The 15,610-nt window shown below is 46.0% G+C and overlaps 1 long non-coding RNA gene across 1 annotated transcript in view; it reads left to right on the top strand.

Moving 5' to 3' along the window:
- The window catches only part of LOC146072272 (uncharacterized), a 30,731-nt gene extending 17,705 nt beyond the window's left edge, over positions 1-13,026 (top strand). The window contains exon 3 of the long non-coding RNA XR_014473023.1: positions 12,080-13,026. This is a non-coding gene — a long non-coding RNA (uncharacterized LOC146072272). The remainder of the gene's footprint in view (positions 1-12,079) is intronic.
- Positions 13,027-15,610: the final 2,584 nt, after the last annotated feature.

Below are 15,610 nucleotides of genomic sequence, written 5' to 3'. Positions count from 1 at the left end.
CCCAGTGTGTTCGGGGCAGCGGTGCGCTCCCGCATAATTGCTGCCAGCTGTGGCGTAACTATAATTTGAGCGTCCCCCTGCCGATAATAAAGCAGCGCCCCCCCCCCCCCCCCGGCCGCCCATACCCCCCCCCGGCAGCCCCCTGGCCGCCAAGAACGGACCATCACAAAATGTCCGCCCCCATACAGCAGACAGTTTCAGAGAACTGTCTGCTATATTCGGGCGGACATTTTATGATGGTCCGTCTCCATAGCATCAGAATGAAGCCAGGAGGGGAGCCGGGACCACCGCAGCGAATACAGGTAAAGCTGTGGGGGATGGGGCATTACAATAGCCCCACAGCCCCTTGCGCCCGCACTTACACAGCGCCTCCCCGCGACCGCAAGGGCTGCGGTGCTATTCTTACACCACTGGCTGCCAGACACCACTCATCTGCTGGTTAACCAGCAGATGAGCAACGGCGTGGATGGCTTTCCATAGCGTCCTGCTATGGAAAGCCACCTACCCCCGGGGAAAATCGCTGGGCAGGGGGTTAAAAAAGCTCAGTGTGTATGTACTAAGCGTTTTTCAGCCCAGCGACTTCCCCTTCATCGTTATCCATACACGCTGGGCAATATCGTCCAGTGTGTATGGACCTTAACCCTAACCTCCCCCAAGCCCACACCCTAAACCCTCACCCTCCCACTAGAGCCCTAATCCCCATACCTATAGCCGTAATCCTTTGGGATCCAGCTGTTGGCATCCTTACAGTACATCTGGCTGGGTACATCAAGCTATTCAGTCCTGAGCCAGAAGAAAATAAAATGCAAATGTTTAGTGCCTGATTCTTTCTTCCGTGTGCAAATCTCACCAGCGCAGCCCTCTCCACTCTCTGCTTTCCAAACCATTTGTACACTGTGATATAAATAAACTATAATAGTAGCAATTAATTATAGGTGTGCTCGGGAAGATAATATTCTTGAGCTAACTTTGTTCCAATTTCCCACTCTGTGCTAGAGTGAATGCAGGCACCCTGACTGTGCTGTATGTATCCGATCTCCCAAATGCTGTGCATTGCAGCTGAATATAACTCACAGCATTTGCATACAGTTAAATCTATTTGGATGTATATGCATGAGAGGAGCACCGTGTACTTGTAAAATCAAATGTTTTACTAACAGCTTTTAAGCCTTACCAATCCATTCTTTATCCCCCGAGATTGTGGCTTTGTTGAAGGCTAATATTAGCCCAATATGACCTCACTGGGGCATCACCGTACAGCTAAGGTGTCACAAATTAGCATTTATTTACCAATTCAGAAGATATGATTGCTAGGCTGCGTATATTCGGTGTCTAGCGAACAGATAAATGCGCACACTCACATGCAGCCACATACCTTCCAACTTTGAGGAGGGAGAAGGAGGGACGCTGGGGCGGGCAGAACATTTTGGGGGTGTGGCCTAGTGGGAAGGGGCGTGGTCTATGCTCACTACTCTCCCACAAGGCCACACCCCTGGTTTTGACACAGTAAGGGCATTAATAGATGCTGGGACTCCCAATCCCCCCCCCCCCCCGCCGCGGTAAGACGCGGGGACGTCCCCAAAAACAGGCCGTTCCCGTGGAAAGCGGGACAGTTGGGTGGGATGCAGATACACGGAAGAAAAAAATAATTCGATGGTCACTCACCATCGAATGATTTTTTTCTCCCATCGCAGTCTATACTTACTTTTATCCTGGACAGTGATGGCTGAAATGGGGGTGGGCATTGACGTCTTGTGGCACCAGCCCCAAGCAGACATGGACACACCTGCGTTCACAGGTGTCCGGCCAGCGTTTTCATGGGTGCGCCCATTGTTTTTGTAGGCACGCCTCTAAAACGCTGGACATACCCCAGCACCCGCCCCCTGCCCGACTCCTGTCTGCCTATCATTGAGCGAACACCCAGGCAAGTGTGAAACTCTCCGAAGGCATTCGCTCCAGGGAGTTGCAAATGCGCATATTCGCATATTTGCAACCCCCCACTGGCAGCCGGGGAAATTAATTCACACCTCAGTGTAGAGGTCTGAATCTCCTTTTTAAACTCTTTACATCAGCATACGATAATTTTGCAAATATCCTACATGCTGGAAATCCGATGAGATCCAAGCCGGGATCGTACGGAAAATTCCTAGGAAAAAAATGAACCAAAATAATAATAATAAAAAAGAAACAAACAATAAAGTTGGGATTTTGCTTCTCGTTTTTTGCAGTTGCTGGCCCTGAATGCAGGCGGCTGGTACAATCCATCTGCTCAGTGAATCGTTCTGCACTATCCCCGAAAGCTGGGAGACATTACGGAAATGTATTTTTCATTAATAGCACATACAAATAAAACAAAGAGACTGGGGCCCCACTTGCAGAGCAGGCACACAGTGTGTCTCCCCGCACCGTTTGTGGCAGTAATGGTTATGTTCTTGCAGAAGGACTAGCACAACTGGGTAATGACAGCCATGCCACATTATTTTCCAATGCAGCACAGCGGGTGGCATGAGAAGGTTGTAAAGGAAAGGGAGGGGGAAATGATGAGCCGTATACAGGAGGATCAATAGCCTTAATATGTTTTCTGTTTCAGACACTCACCTATAATCTACCCGTGCATTGACTGCTCCAGGGCTCCCAAGGCTATACTGAATTTTATCCCAGCCTTTGTCTTATTTAGAAGTCCAAATGATCAGTGTTTCTGCTTTTCCCCCATTCTGCAATATTAGTGCATCTGTGGCACTGCGGCACTGAACACAGTCTTTGGAAATATACACATTTACTAGTTAGAAGCCCGTCACAATGACGGCTTCTGCAATGTACTTTCACTTTGAGCTGTGACGGTTGTTACTTTCGCTGGAGTAAAGTGGCCTCTAGTGGTCATAGAGGTGAGGAGTAGTTAGCCATATATATATATATATATGTATATATGTAAGGGGAAACCGGCACTCCAGCACTCGGAAAGAATAGCTGACCGGGGTGTTGCAGGCAGGGAAGATGCAGGAGGGGTTGTATAGCAGCACTCCACGGATTCAAACAAGAAGACTCCAGACACTGGTAACAGTCAACGTTTCGGAACTTTACTTCCGTTTTCAAGACAAACCAATATATATATGTATATGTTATTAATTGCACTTCTCCTTCCTTTCCCATTCCAGACGGCATCCAGCCGGTTGCCTAGCAACCTGACGCCATCTACGTGGACCTTGCAGTTATGACTCCCGGACGGTTCATCCATAGTAACAACCCCCTGTCCTCAGAGCCGGGGAAAGCTATACGCTGCCAGCGGATGTCACAGAGCGGCGGATTGGTGAACAGATAGCTGGATCACCTCGCCGGCTCTAAGTGACTGGAGATTGCGGCTGGCATAATGCGTCTCCTTGGCAACCTGGTAACAGACAGGATGCAGTGAGATGACGTCAGAGCGCTGGTCTGACGCTGCACGGGGACCCGGTAACGGCGGGAACATGGACGCTGACAGACTGGATGCGGGCGGAGGGAAAGGAGGAGCTGCACATCTTGCACGGTATTTATGGCTGTTTTTGTACATTATTCTTTGGTTTGTCTTGAAAACGGAAGTAAAGTTCCGAAACGTTGACTGTTACCAGTGTCTGGAGTCTTCTTGTTTGAATCCGTGAAGTGCTGCTATACAACCCCTCATATATATATATATATATATATATATATATATATATATATGTAAATGATCCAGTGTAACAGTTATTTCATGCCCCACTGCCTCTCTTGAAGACATGGGTGGAAATGTATCAAACCTTGCAAATCGTCTAAAACAGGCATGTCCAAACTGTGGCCCTCCAGCTGTTTTGAAACTACAAGTCCCATCATAAAACCCTAAGGTTGGGAATGCTGCGCTAATTGGTTACTATCTCTTTTAGAAATACACCATGAATGACCTTACGTGCAATGACAAGATGGAGACTGTCTTAGAAAAATATCAAAAATAATATTTATTACATATAAATCTCTTGAGTGGTAGGCGGCCGCCTATAAAACAGCAATATTTTATATAAATCAAATTTAAAAATCAAAAGTAATAATAGTGCACATATAATTTATAAAACCATACACATTGATGAGCTTTGAAATTAGATGTTACTAGGTACTTTTCAGAATAATAATGGATGTCTCCGATTTATAACATCGATGTTTCCGGGATTTTGGAAAATAAAGGTACAAATTGCCAAGTGGGGATAATATCCCCGTGGGGGAAATAGAAAAGCTTATACCCACAGTGATGCCGGGCCACGGCACTTCACAGCGGGGAGTAGTCTCTTAAGGTAAAGAGATGCTTTGTATAAGGGCAGTTCTTTATATATATACTGGAGGTGAGTATGTGGTGTTTGTGTATCTCACCTAGATCTCCAGAGATGTCTGGAGATCTAGGTGAGATACACAAACACCACATACATATATATATAGTATATCCAGTATATATATAAAGAACTGCCCTTATACAAAGCATCTCTTCACTTTAAGAGACTACTCCCCACTGTGAAGTGCCGTGGCCCGGCATCACTGTGGGTATAAGCTTGGCTATTTCCCCCACGGGGATATTATCCCCACTTGGCAATTTGTACCTTTATTTTCCAAAATCCCGGAAACATCGATGTTATAAATCGGAGACATCCATTATTATTCTGAAAAGTACCTAGTAACATCTAATTTCAAAGCTCATCAATGTGTATGGTTTTATAAATTATATGTGCACTATTATTACTTTTGATTTTTAAATTTGATTTATATAAAATATTGCTGTTTTATAGGCGGCCGCCTACCACTCAAGAGATTTATATGTAATAAAATATATGAGATTTATATGTAATAAATATTCTTTTTGATATTTTTCTAAGACAGTCTCCATCTTGTCATTGCACGTAAGGTCATTCATGGTGTATTTCTAAAAGAGATAGTAACCAATTAGCGCAGCATTCACAACCTTAGGGTTTTCTGGTTCTTTCTGTGTGGAATCCGGATCCAGATTTCTGGCACCGAATTAAAATACAAATTATATGCCTAAACACTTGAGCATAGAACGCTGCAGCTGGTACCATATATATTTATATTTTACTTTTATTAATTTGTATATACACATTGTAAACCTACAGACACATTAGCGCCCGATCAGGTCACCGAAATTCGATGACCAGTTGTTTACAAGTCCCATCATATAGGGGCGTAACTAGACTTTTGTGGGCCCCATAGCAACATTTTTGAATGGGCCCCCCAGCAATCCTCCAGAATGATGGGAGGGGGGGGCATGTTAGGGTCAGAATAGAAGAGAGGGATGACAGAATAGAAGGCCGGACAGACAGGAAAGTGGTGTGTGTGTGTGTGTGTGTGTGTGTTGGGGGGGAATAGATATAAGAGGGGGACACTGGGCTGGATGGGGTTCTATATGGGGGGCAGTGGGTTGGTTTGAATGGGAAGAGAGAAAACAATGGGTGGCAGAGTGTGTCAGATGGGGGTCTTTGAGCAGATGGGGCCGCTGTACTGGATGGGGAAGGGGGTAATATATTTGGAGGGCACTGGCCAGGATGGGAAGAGGGGCAGTAAAAGGGGGGTGAAAGGGGCAATCACTAGTCTGGAAAGGAGGGGACACTGTGCGTGGGGCACTGTGGCTGTGGGTTAGATCAGGGCAGCGGGATGGGGTCAATTGTCCCACCGGGAAAAGAAGGAGGGGAACAAGGTGGCAGGGTGACAGACACTGGGATGGGGGCACTGTACTAAATAAAGGGGATTGTTAGTTAGATAACGGGACACTGGGTTGGGGTGACGCCGGATGGCAGCACTGACCTGGCCCATGCAGCTGCTGCTTGGAGACTGCTGTGTCCGTCATCTGTCCCTGCTGACTCTCCTGCCCTCCGCGGTGGTGTGGTAAAGATCGAGGGGGAGAAGAAACTGAGGTACCAGCCCCAAGCAGCCATTATTGTTCTGAGAGGCTGCTTGAGGAGATGGGTCCATTCCCATGTGGAGGTCTCCTGCTCCGGATCAGCATGCGGGGGAAAGGCGTCGGTGCGGCAGCGGAAGTGAGGAGGATGCTGTAGCGGGAGGTATCTCCAGTCCAGGCTGTCCAGCAGTGCTGGGGGTGGGGTGACACCAGTGCAGGGGGTGGGCTGTAACCGCTGTATTCATTTCAGCTTACGAGCGGCTATCAGGAGAAACGGATGTGGGGGGAGGGGACGGACTGCAGCCCTGCTTAAGCAAGCTTACTACCACCAGCAGCGCCGTGGTCGGGGTCACAGGTTGATAAAAAAAATTCAAGAGGGTGCAGGGGATTGTCTGCTGGGTCCTCGCCCCCCCCAAGCCCCGGGCCCCATAGCAGCTGCACCCCCTGCACCCTCTATAGTTACGCCACTGCCATCATGCCTTGCCACAGTTTTGCTATTAGGGAATTCTAAAACTATGGCAAGGCATGCTGGGATGTGTAGTTTCACAAAAGCTGGAGGGCCACAGTTTGGACATGTCTGGTCTAAAGAGTTGCGGGCAGAGAAGTTGCCCAAAGCAACCAATTCGCTTCAAACTAGAATGTATCAAATACATTCTGTAAAATGATGGGTAAAGCAGATTGGTTGTTCATTTAGGGACAGACGGAGGGGGTGAGTGGAGGAGACAGACAGAGGGGGCGATTGGAGGGCGAGAAGGCTGGAGGATGGAGCATACTAGCAAAAGGACATGGTGACACCCGGCCGGTGGCAGGCAAAACTGAGACCCAGGGAGCACCATCGGCCGGGGGATCCGCTGCCCTGATGGAGACCACCAGGTACACCCCGGTTGGAAGAAGGAAGGACCCCTGGCCGTGACTGAAACACCCGGCAGCGGTGCAGAGACAGCAGGGATTCCAGGCCTGCGGGCTCCGGCCGAGGAGTAATGCTGGAGCCTGCCTCCCCCCCATTGATGTTCCTCCTCCAGGCTGCCAAGGAGAACTTAGTGGTGCCCACCCCTGGGAGAACTCCCAAGGGAGGAGGTAACAGCATCTGTAATGTGGTACAGAGGCAGTGGACCTCTGCCCAGAGAGGGCTCAACTATCGCCCCCGGCCTCACTGACTCTCCCCCCCCCCCCCCGCTGCCTCACTGACTGACTCTCCCCCCCATACCACGCTGCCTCTCCCTCCAGCCGCAGCTACCGCCAGGGCCCCTGACACGCTGGCCCAGCCCCACAGCAGGCCAGCCTTTGATCTATCCATGCTGGCCGTGGTGTGCTGAAGGGGAGATGGCCTGTTTGAGCTCTGCTGCTGTAGAAGTAAGATGGCGCAGCTGATGGCTGCCTAGGATCTGTGCCATATCTGTACTGTTTTATTTTATTGTTACCTATTTGGCTATTGCAATCAACAAGTGGCACCGCTGAATGGCTGTCTGAGTGCTGTACAGCTCAGTAAATATATGTTCCCTATGTCCATGTCCCTCATCAGGATATGCCTAGTGCATATCTGGACGTGTGATATACATCTGTACTGTCACTGTTATACTTGTTCCCACAATGGCTGTTGCACAGCAATCCAAATCGAATTCCTAGTATACGCAAGTATACCTGGCCAATAAATCGGATACTGATTTAAACATCACTACTTGCCCACCTCTGCACTCTTCTGCAGCAGGGCCGGCAACAAAAATCACAGGACTCAGTACACCCATGCTTTGCCCCCTCCACTCCCCACCTTCCTCTACACCCAAGGCAAACTTAAGGAAAGGTTGGGTTCTGGGTTGTCTTGTCCAGCAGCCTAAATTAGGTCAATAGTATCAATACAATTTGGCGTCTAAAAACGGCACATGTATTTTACCTGAGATGAAGGGGATGCTTTCATCCTTACTACTATCAGGAGACCACCGCCAGAGCCCTGACATCAGTTGGAATGCAAGTGCCGGAGTCCGAACTGCTGGGATGCCGAATGGTGAGTAACCGGGGTGGTTTAGCATTATGCTGGGGATTGGAAGAACTAGGGCGGTGATTTAGTGTTAGGCTACAGCATGGTCGGGGGGGAATTGGTCCAGACTGTGGGGTGAGGGGGTAAGGTTTAGGAGGCAGGTTAGTAGTTAGGCACTAGTGGGAAGGGTTAAGGCCCGGCTAAGGGGGGGGGGGGGGCATTAGGGTTAGGCTGCTGATGGGAGGGTTAGGAGGGAAGAGCGGAAAGGTAAACATCAACATTTCAAGTAGGGAGGCCAATCCTGGGCCATTTTTTTTCAATTCCAGGATTCAGGATTAAAAAGCTGTCAATTTTGGGATTCCCGGGATTGGTCTCTTGATATGCCCAATGCTGTATCTGAAACCTCTCGCCACTACCATGGCCACAGGAAAGGAGGGAGAGCAGAAGCAGGGAGACAACAGGCAGCTGGGCCCTGTACACGGCGGTGGGCGGTGGAGGAAGCGAGGTGAATGCAGGCAGACTCCGCGGGCGGGGCAAGAGGCTGGTTACTCTGGGCAGATCCGCAATGTGTGGATACACAGTGTGACATCTAACATCTTACTGCGCAGCCACACAACATTGTTGCCGGGCTGCACCTGAGCTGCTTGCTATTGATTCCGAAATCCTGATTCAAATCCCATCCAAAAATGCCCTAAATCTTGGGATTTGGCATCCCTAGTTTCAAGGCTAGGTTCCTTTCATCAGGATGGTTGGCTCACATAAGTGGTGGTGCATATAGAAGTGCAAGTGCTGCCTATTTTCTTCACCTGGCCCCTGCTTGGTTTATCAGACAAAGGGCGAAATGTACTAAGCCCTGAAAAGTGAAAAACCACCAACCAATCAGCTCATACCTATCATGTATCAAACACAGCCTGTAGTATGGCAGTTAAGAGCTGGCTGGTGGTTTATCACTTTTCATAGCGCACACATATTACGCAGTGCTTTACAGAGAATATTTGAACATTCACATCAGTCCCTGCCCCAGTGGAGCTTACAATCTATATTCCCTACCACATATACACGCACACACAGACATTTTAGGGTTAATTTAGGTGGGAGCCAATTAGCCTACCAGTATATTTTTGGATTGTGGGACGAAACCGGAGTACCCGGAGGAAACCCAAGCAATTACAGGGAGAATATACAAACTCCGCACAGTTAGGGCCATGGTGGGAATTGATCCCATGACCTCAGTGCTGTGAGGCAGTAATGGTAACCATTACACCATCCATATATATATAACTAAAGTCTATATTTTAATAAACAAGTGGATAATAAAGTAGTTACACTGTATTCGTTACCTTCTATATCATGCTACCGGTTTCCCCTAGCAACCGCAGGTTGCCACAGTGATTTCAGCAATCAATAGCTCTTCCAGTGTAAAAGCTTCCCCATTCACAAACAATGTGAATGGCTATAAACCACATTTGCATATGACTAGAAGCTGCTGACTCTATTGTAATGTGAACTAACAAGTTTTAACCTATTCACTGCTATATAAGAAATAAGCCTTTACACTTTAATTATTATTTTATTTATTTACAGTTTCTTATATAGAGCAGCAGATTCCGTTGCGCTTTACAATAGCAAACAGTGATAAGACAAACTGGGTAACAACAGACAGACTTAGAGGTAGGAGGGCCCTGCTGCAAGCTTACAATCTATAGGGATATAGGAGGAAACACAAGGACAGGCACCAGTAATAGCATAGCAGTTACAAGTCCAGAAGGGAAGCTATATAATACATAAGTGCCTCGGAGGGTTATGCGTGTAGAACTTAAATATGATAGGCTTGCCTGAAGAGGTGAGTTTTCAGGGAACGCTTGAAAGTTTGGAGACTGGTGGAGAGTCTTAATGTGCGTGGAAGGGCATTCCTGATGAAAGTCCTGTAATAGTGAATGGGAGCTAGTGATCCGTGCAGAAGAGAGACGCAGATCTTGTGTAGAGCGTAGTGGTCGAGATGGGAGATATTTTGTGATAAGTGCAGAGATATATTCTGGTGCAGTATGGTTAATAGCTTTATATGCAAGTAGAAGTGTTTTGTATTGAATACGGTAATATACAGGCAACCAATGGAGGGACTGGCAGAGCGGATCAGCAGAAGATGAGCGTCTTGCAAGGAAGATCAGCCTAGCAGGTGCATTTTAAATTGATTGCAGTGGTGAGAGTCTGTTCTTGGGAAGACCAGTTAGGAGACTATTGCAATAATCAATGCGGGATATAATGAGTGCATGGATAAGAGATTTGGTAGTGTCTTGTGTGATATAGGGTCATATTTTGGATATGTTTTTTAGATGCATGTAACATGATTTGGGCGACAGATTGAATGTGGGGAAGAAAGGATAGTTCAGAGTCGAGGATGACCCCTAAGCAACAAGCTTGTGGGGTAGGGTAGCTTGTTGAGTTGTCAACAGCGATGGATATATCAGGATGGTAACTGTTCTTAGTTGGCGGGAATATACCGGTAAGTAATTCCATTTTGGAAATATTGAGTTTGAGTTGGCGACAAGACATCCAAGATGAGATGGCAGAGAGACAATCAGAGACTCGACCCAAAACCACTGGTGACAACTCTGGGGTTGATAGATAGATAGATTTGAGATCAGCATACAAGTGATAGTGAAATCCGAAAGAGCTGATTAGTTTGCCAAGAGAGGAGGTATAGATTGAGAAAAGCAGAGGACCTAAGATTGAACCTTGCGGAACTCCGACTGTCAGAGGTAGTGAATAGGAGGTAGAGTCAGAGAAGCGAACACTGAAAGAGCGATAGGTAAGATGAGAACCAGGAAAGGGCTGTATCATTAAGACCTAGGGAGTGTAGTGTTTGTAAGAGTAGAGAGTGATCAACGCTGTCAAATGCAGCAGAAAGATCAAAAAGAATAAGTAGTGAGTAATGGCCTTTAGACTTAGCCGTTACCAGATCATTCACCACTTTAGTCAGTGCTGTCTTAGTGGAGTGTTGAGAGTGTTGAGAGTGAAAGCCTGACTGAAACGGGTCTACTTTATATGCTGTATGACCAATGCAGCCGCACAGCTATTTAGACATGCTATTCAAGGGCATCAGCGTATGAGTCTCTCAATGAGAGTTTAGGCAATGAACATATCTTTATCTTTACCATTGATACACTAACTATACCAATCAATATACAAAATGTTTATGGTTAAAGCTGATGTTGCATCTGAAATGCTGATACCATGATAAAGAAATAATACACGCAGACATTGGTAATGTGGGGGTCACGGATCCGACCCCGTGCCTTATACTGTATATTAAAGTCTGAAGTAGACACAGGTGATTATAGGGAGACAAGACAATATAAACTATAGACATATGCAATACAGCTTATACATAAAAATAAATATTATTACAAAGAGTACAAAATGCAGGTATGGCTGACCATAACAACTAACACATATAAGGGATACAATTACCGTCAAAAGGAGCAGATACCACGATTGGATAGGGTTCCTCCTTTATCCTGGGAATGTGTTCTGATTAGATCACACTCTGAGCTCCGAGATCCCGGGGCCAGACTTTAAAGCAGGGGGGAGTAGGGACAACCTAGATTATCATTGGACACAGTAAAGGGACTAGGCATCTCTTCATTGGTCTTCCACATCATGGGTATGACTTTCTGTCCATGGGAATCTCGTCAGAGCATGCTTGTTTCTTTGTTCTTGACGTGAGACGAAACTGAGAACTGGTGCGAGCTGGAATTATAGCCTTTGTTTCTTACGCACACTGATTCATTATATAACACAGACTAGGTATCTGTAAGGTCATGCATAGTGATTGTTTCACTATACTGACCTTTGCGGCTGTTGACGGCAATTGTAACAAGTTAAATAGAAACTAAGTCTGGATTTACTCAAGGGGGTTACACACACAAGGAAAGAAACACGAGGAGACATATCATTGGGAATTAACCATTAATGTATCATGTCCGTCCTTGGTAGTTACGTTTAAGCTACTAAGACGCAAATGGCGTGCTGGAATTGCGCAGAGGGCGTTTGTAAAACCTTAATGGTGTAGAGATGCAATTTTCACTTCCACAATATATATATTGTACACACACACACACACACACACACACACACACACACACTAAACTAATATATATTCTATTAATTTTAGCTTTATTAATTTTTTTTATTTGCAGATCTTTCAGAATGAAAATGCTAACAGTAGAGGGAAAGGTCAACTTTGAATTATGAGAATATGTCAGAAGCAATGGTGGCTAGAATGAAGGTCAAAAAATCAAACTGTATTTAAGTGAAAAGCAGACTGGTTCTTTTTTTTCTCTGAGGAAACTTTACAGACAGCAGTGTACCTACTGCCATGGTAGACCATGAAGTTGCTATTGGGCCCATAGGTAACGTGCTTTATCTTCTCCGGATGCCCATATCAGAATATAAATGATTTGCCTTGTGATCACTACAACCAAAAACAAACAAAACAAAAATCAAAGTCATAGTTAATAATAAGAGCTTACCTATTTGGTTTGTATGTCTTTTTTATTTTGATTTAATTTGATTGAATGACTTTTTTGTGCTTCTTCTGTGCAATAGATGATGTGCAGGTTGGAGGAAGCAGTGTTCCTTGGTGGCCTCTAGTAGCGCAAGAGTGGTAGGGAGGGGCTAATGTTATGCCAATTGAGGGAGATTGATTCTGAATAATCCTTGTTTTATTGGCGTGATTTTCACCCAAATTTTTGGATATCATTATCTTGCTGTTCAGTGCTTCAGTCATTATTACAATTTAATTTTTTCATCTCTTTAATCAAAACAGTTTTCCATGTGTATTGTTAGGAGCCGCGCTCCGTCAGCAGGTCCCAGTGCACATGTCCCGGCAGTTGCTAGATGAGTATAACATGTATGTACATGTATGTACAGTGCATCCGGAAAGTATTCACAATGCTTCACTTTTCCACATTGTGTTATGTTACAGCATTAATTCCAAAATGGAATAAATTCATTTTTTCCTGTCAAAATTCTACACACAATACCCCATAATGACAACATGAAAAAATATGATTTGGAGATTTTTTAAAAATGTATTTAAAATAAAAAAACACATGTACATAAGTATTCACAGCCTTTGCCTTTGTTGATGCACCTTTGGCAGCAATTACAGCCTCAAGTCTTTTTGGATATGATGCCACAAGCTTGGCACCAGGGCTGCCGAGAGGGGGGGGAGCAGGTACTAATTACCCGGGCCCAAGCTTGCTGGAGGGGCCCGGCAGGGGCCCTGGTCAAACCCCCTACGTTCCTCCCGGGCAGAAGCAGCACAAGCACTCACCTACTGACAGCGCGAGAGCTCATGCTGAGCCTACTGTCAGCACTGCACATGCTGTAGGTGTGCTGCTGCTGCTGGGGGGGTGTACAATAACATTCCCCCTCGACTTTTGCATGTTTTATCACCCCTATACATTTTGGGGACATGGCCCAACCACAGGATGCGACCACGCCTCCCGTGATTAGGCCACACCTCCAAAATTTTACCGGGGCCCAGCATACCTCTCTGCTGCCCTGCTTGCCACGTCTATCTTTGGCCAGTTTCACCCATTCCTCTTTGCAGCGCCTCTCAAACTCCATCAGGTTGGATGGGAAGAGTCGATGTACAGCCATTTTCAGATCTCTCCAGAGATGTTCAATCGGATTCAGGTCTGGACTCTGGCTGAGCCACTCAAGGACAAGTGCTGTCCTGGCTACTTGTTGCCCAATATTTTCATCTTATGGCATCTTATGCGATCGCATCACATGCCATATAGCCGCATACAATGCAAGCGATGCGATGGTATACCATTTTTTATTGTACAACCACCCTGATGGGTCCTTACAATGTTAAATGGCCCCCCATACTCAACGCCTCCCCCTCGCGGGGCTCGCTTCGCTTGCCATGCTTCGCTTGCCACGCTTCGGGCTCGAATTCCGCGTCCCCTCGCGGGGCTCGCTGTGCCTCCTCTCTCCCGTCTCCCACTATTCCTCCTCTCTCCCGTCTCCCACTATTCCTCCTTTCTCCCGACTTCCACTATTCCTGCTGTCTCCCATCTCCCACTATTCCTCATCTCCCGTCTCCTGCTATTCCTCCTCTCTCCTGTCTACCAATATTTCTCTTCTCTCCCACTATTCTTCCTAATCTCCCGTCTCCCACCATTCCTCCTTTCACCTGCTCTCCCACTATTCCTCCTCTCTCCCGTCTCCCACTATTCTAGGTCTGGCCGGCTGTCATATGCTTTATTACAGGGGGAATGGAACTCTGGGCAAGGCCAGTGAGGAAATGGTGTGTCATCACATTTACACTAACAGCAAATATTATAACAGCGGCTCGGAACCACTGACTGTCCCTTATTTATACTAACCACACTTCTTTTGTACTTTTTGCTTCTGAGGTAAACTGTGTGTGTATGTGTGTGTGTGTGTGGGGGAAGGGGGGTCGGTATCCTTTAGGTTTGCCTAGGGTGCCTAGATGCCTTGCACCGGCCCTAATAGCATCTTTCCACGTCTAATCAAGAGGAAAATTCACAAGACCACCAGCGATTGTTTGTGGACCACTTCCTGTTGTATTTCTAGGCTGATTCTTAATTCAGGCCGCACAATGGATGCTTAATCTATACAATGATGATAAATCCACTTTAGCTATTTAAAGGGGGGGGGGGGATTACTAGATTTCCCTTTTTTTTTTTTTATAAACAAAACTTTGCAGCAGAGCCGGCAATTATAGTAATGACATTCATTCCATTCCAATCCATTCTGATACCAAGGAACTACTGAGCTGGATGCTGAGACAGCCATTAAACACTGCAAACACCATAGTAAACTCATTTTTCAGTTCTGTACTGCTAAAGCCAAACGCTGTACAGCTAAAAGCTGGAAGCAAAGTCTTCCATCAATCATTTAGGTGGAAAGTAGAATATGGTATATTATTCAACGGCATCTATTAACAGCTCTGTATAACGGTAATCACATATTCTTCTATGGTGTGTGGGAACCGTGGATGATGAAAAAAAAAATTAATGAATGCTCTTCACAATCTTTCATTGTCTTATATGTAAAGATGCCGTAATGTATCCCCTGAGAAACTGAGTTTTTACCGGTATCACATGAATTTATCATTGAGACGTCTTTTGTGATTTGTTTTTGACTTTTAGGAGGAAATCTACTAATGGGCAACCAATCAGAGCCTGTCTACTATCTTCTAGAGGGTGCTAAACAAATAAGAAATAGATTCTGATTGGTTTACCCATAGCAACATCACATGAGTAGTAGAATACACATCTTAGTAAATTTTCCCCTTATTGTTTATTTCTGCATGCTAGATCCTTGTGTACAAATACGCCATGTTTTGCTTCCTTTTAAACTACTACCGCACGAATACTGTATATCTGCTGCCCCATAGTTATGTTTCCTGTCCCCGAGAGGACTAAATACTATTTTTGTCTTTGTCTCTCTGGTAAAGCAATGCTTTGCATTTGTCTTATCAAATAATATTTTTCTTTATTTCTCGTCTATTAAGGTGTGTACAAATGGTGTGTGTGCCCGCACCCGCTTCGATCCCGATGCATGGCCCCATGGCATCAGAATCAAAAGTAGTACAGACTTTGCAGCACATTCTATTTCTACATTGGGGTATATTCAATGCAGGGGCGAGCCCCTGATGGCGCGCTATACGGCGAGTATAGCCAACAGTA

The sequence above is a fragment of the Crinia signifera genome, chromosome 4 (assembly GCF_055691185.1).
Source record: "Crinia signifera chromosome 4, ASM5569118v1, whole genome shotgun sequence".
NCBI lineage: Eukaryota > Metazoa > Chordata > Amphibia > Anura > Myobatrachidae > Crinia > Crinia signifera.
The sequence above is the reverse complement of the archived record's forward strand: the minus strand, read 5'-3'. Positions and strand labels throughout refer to the sequence as shown.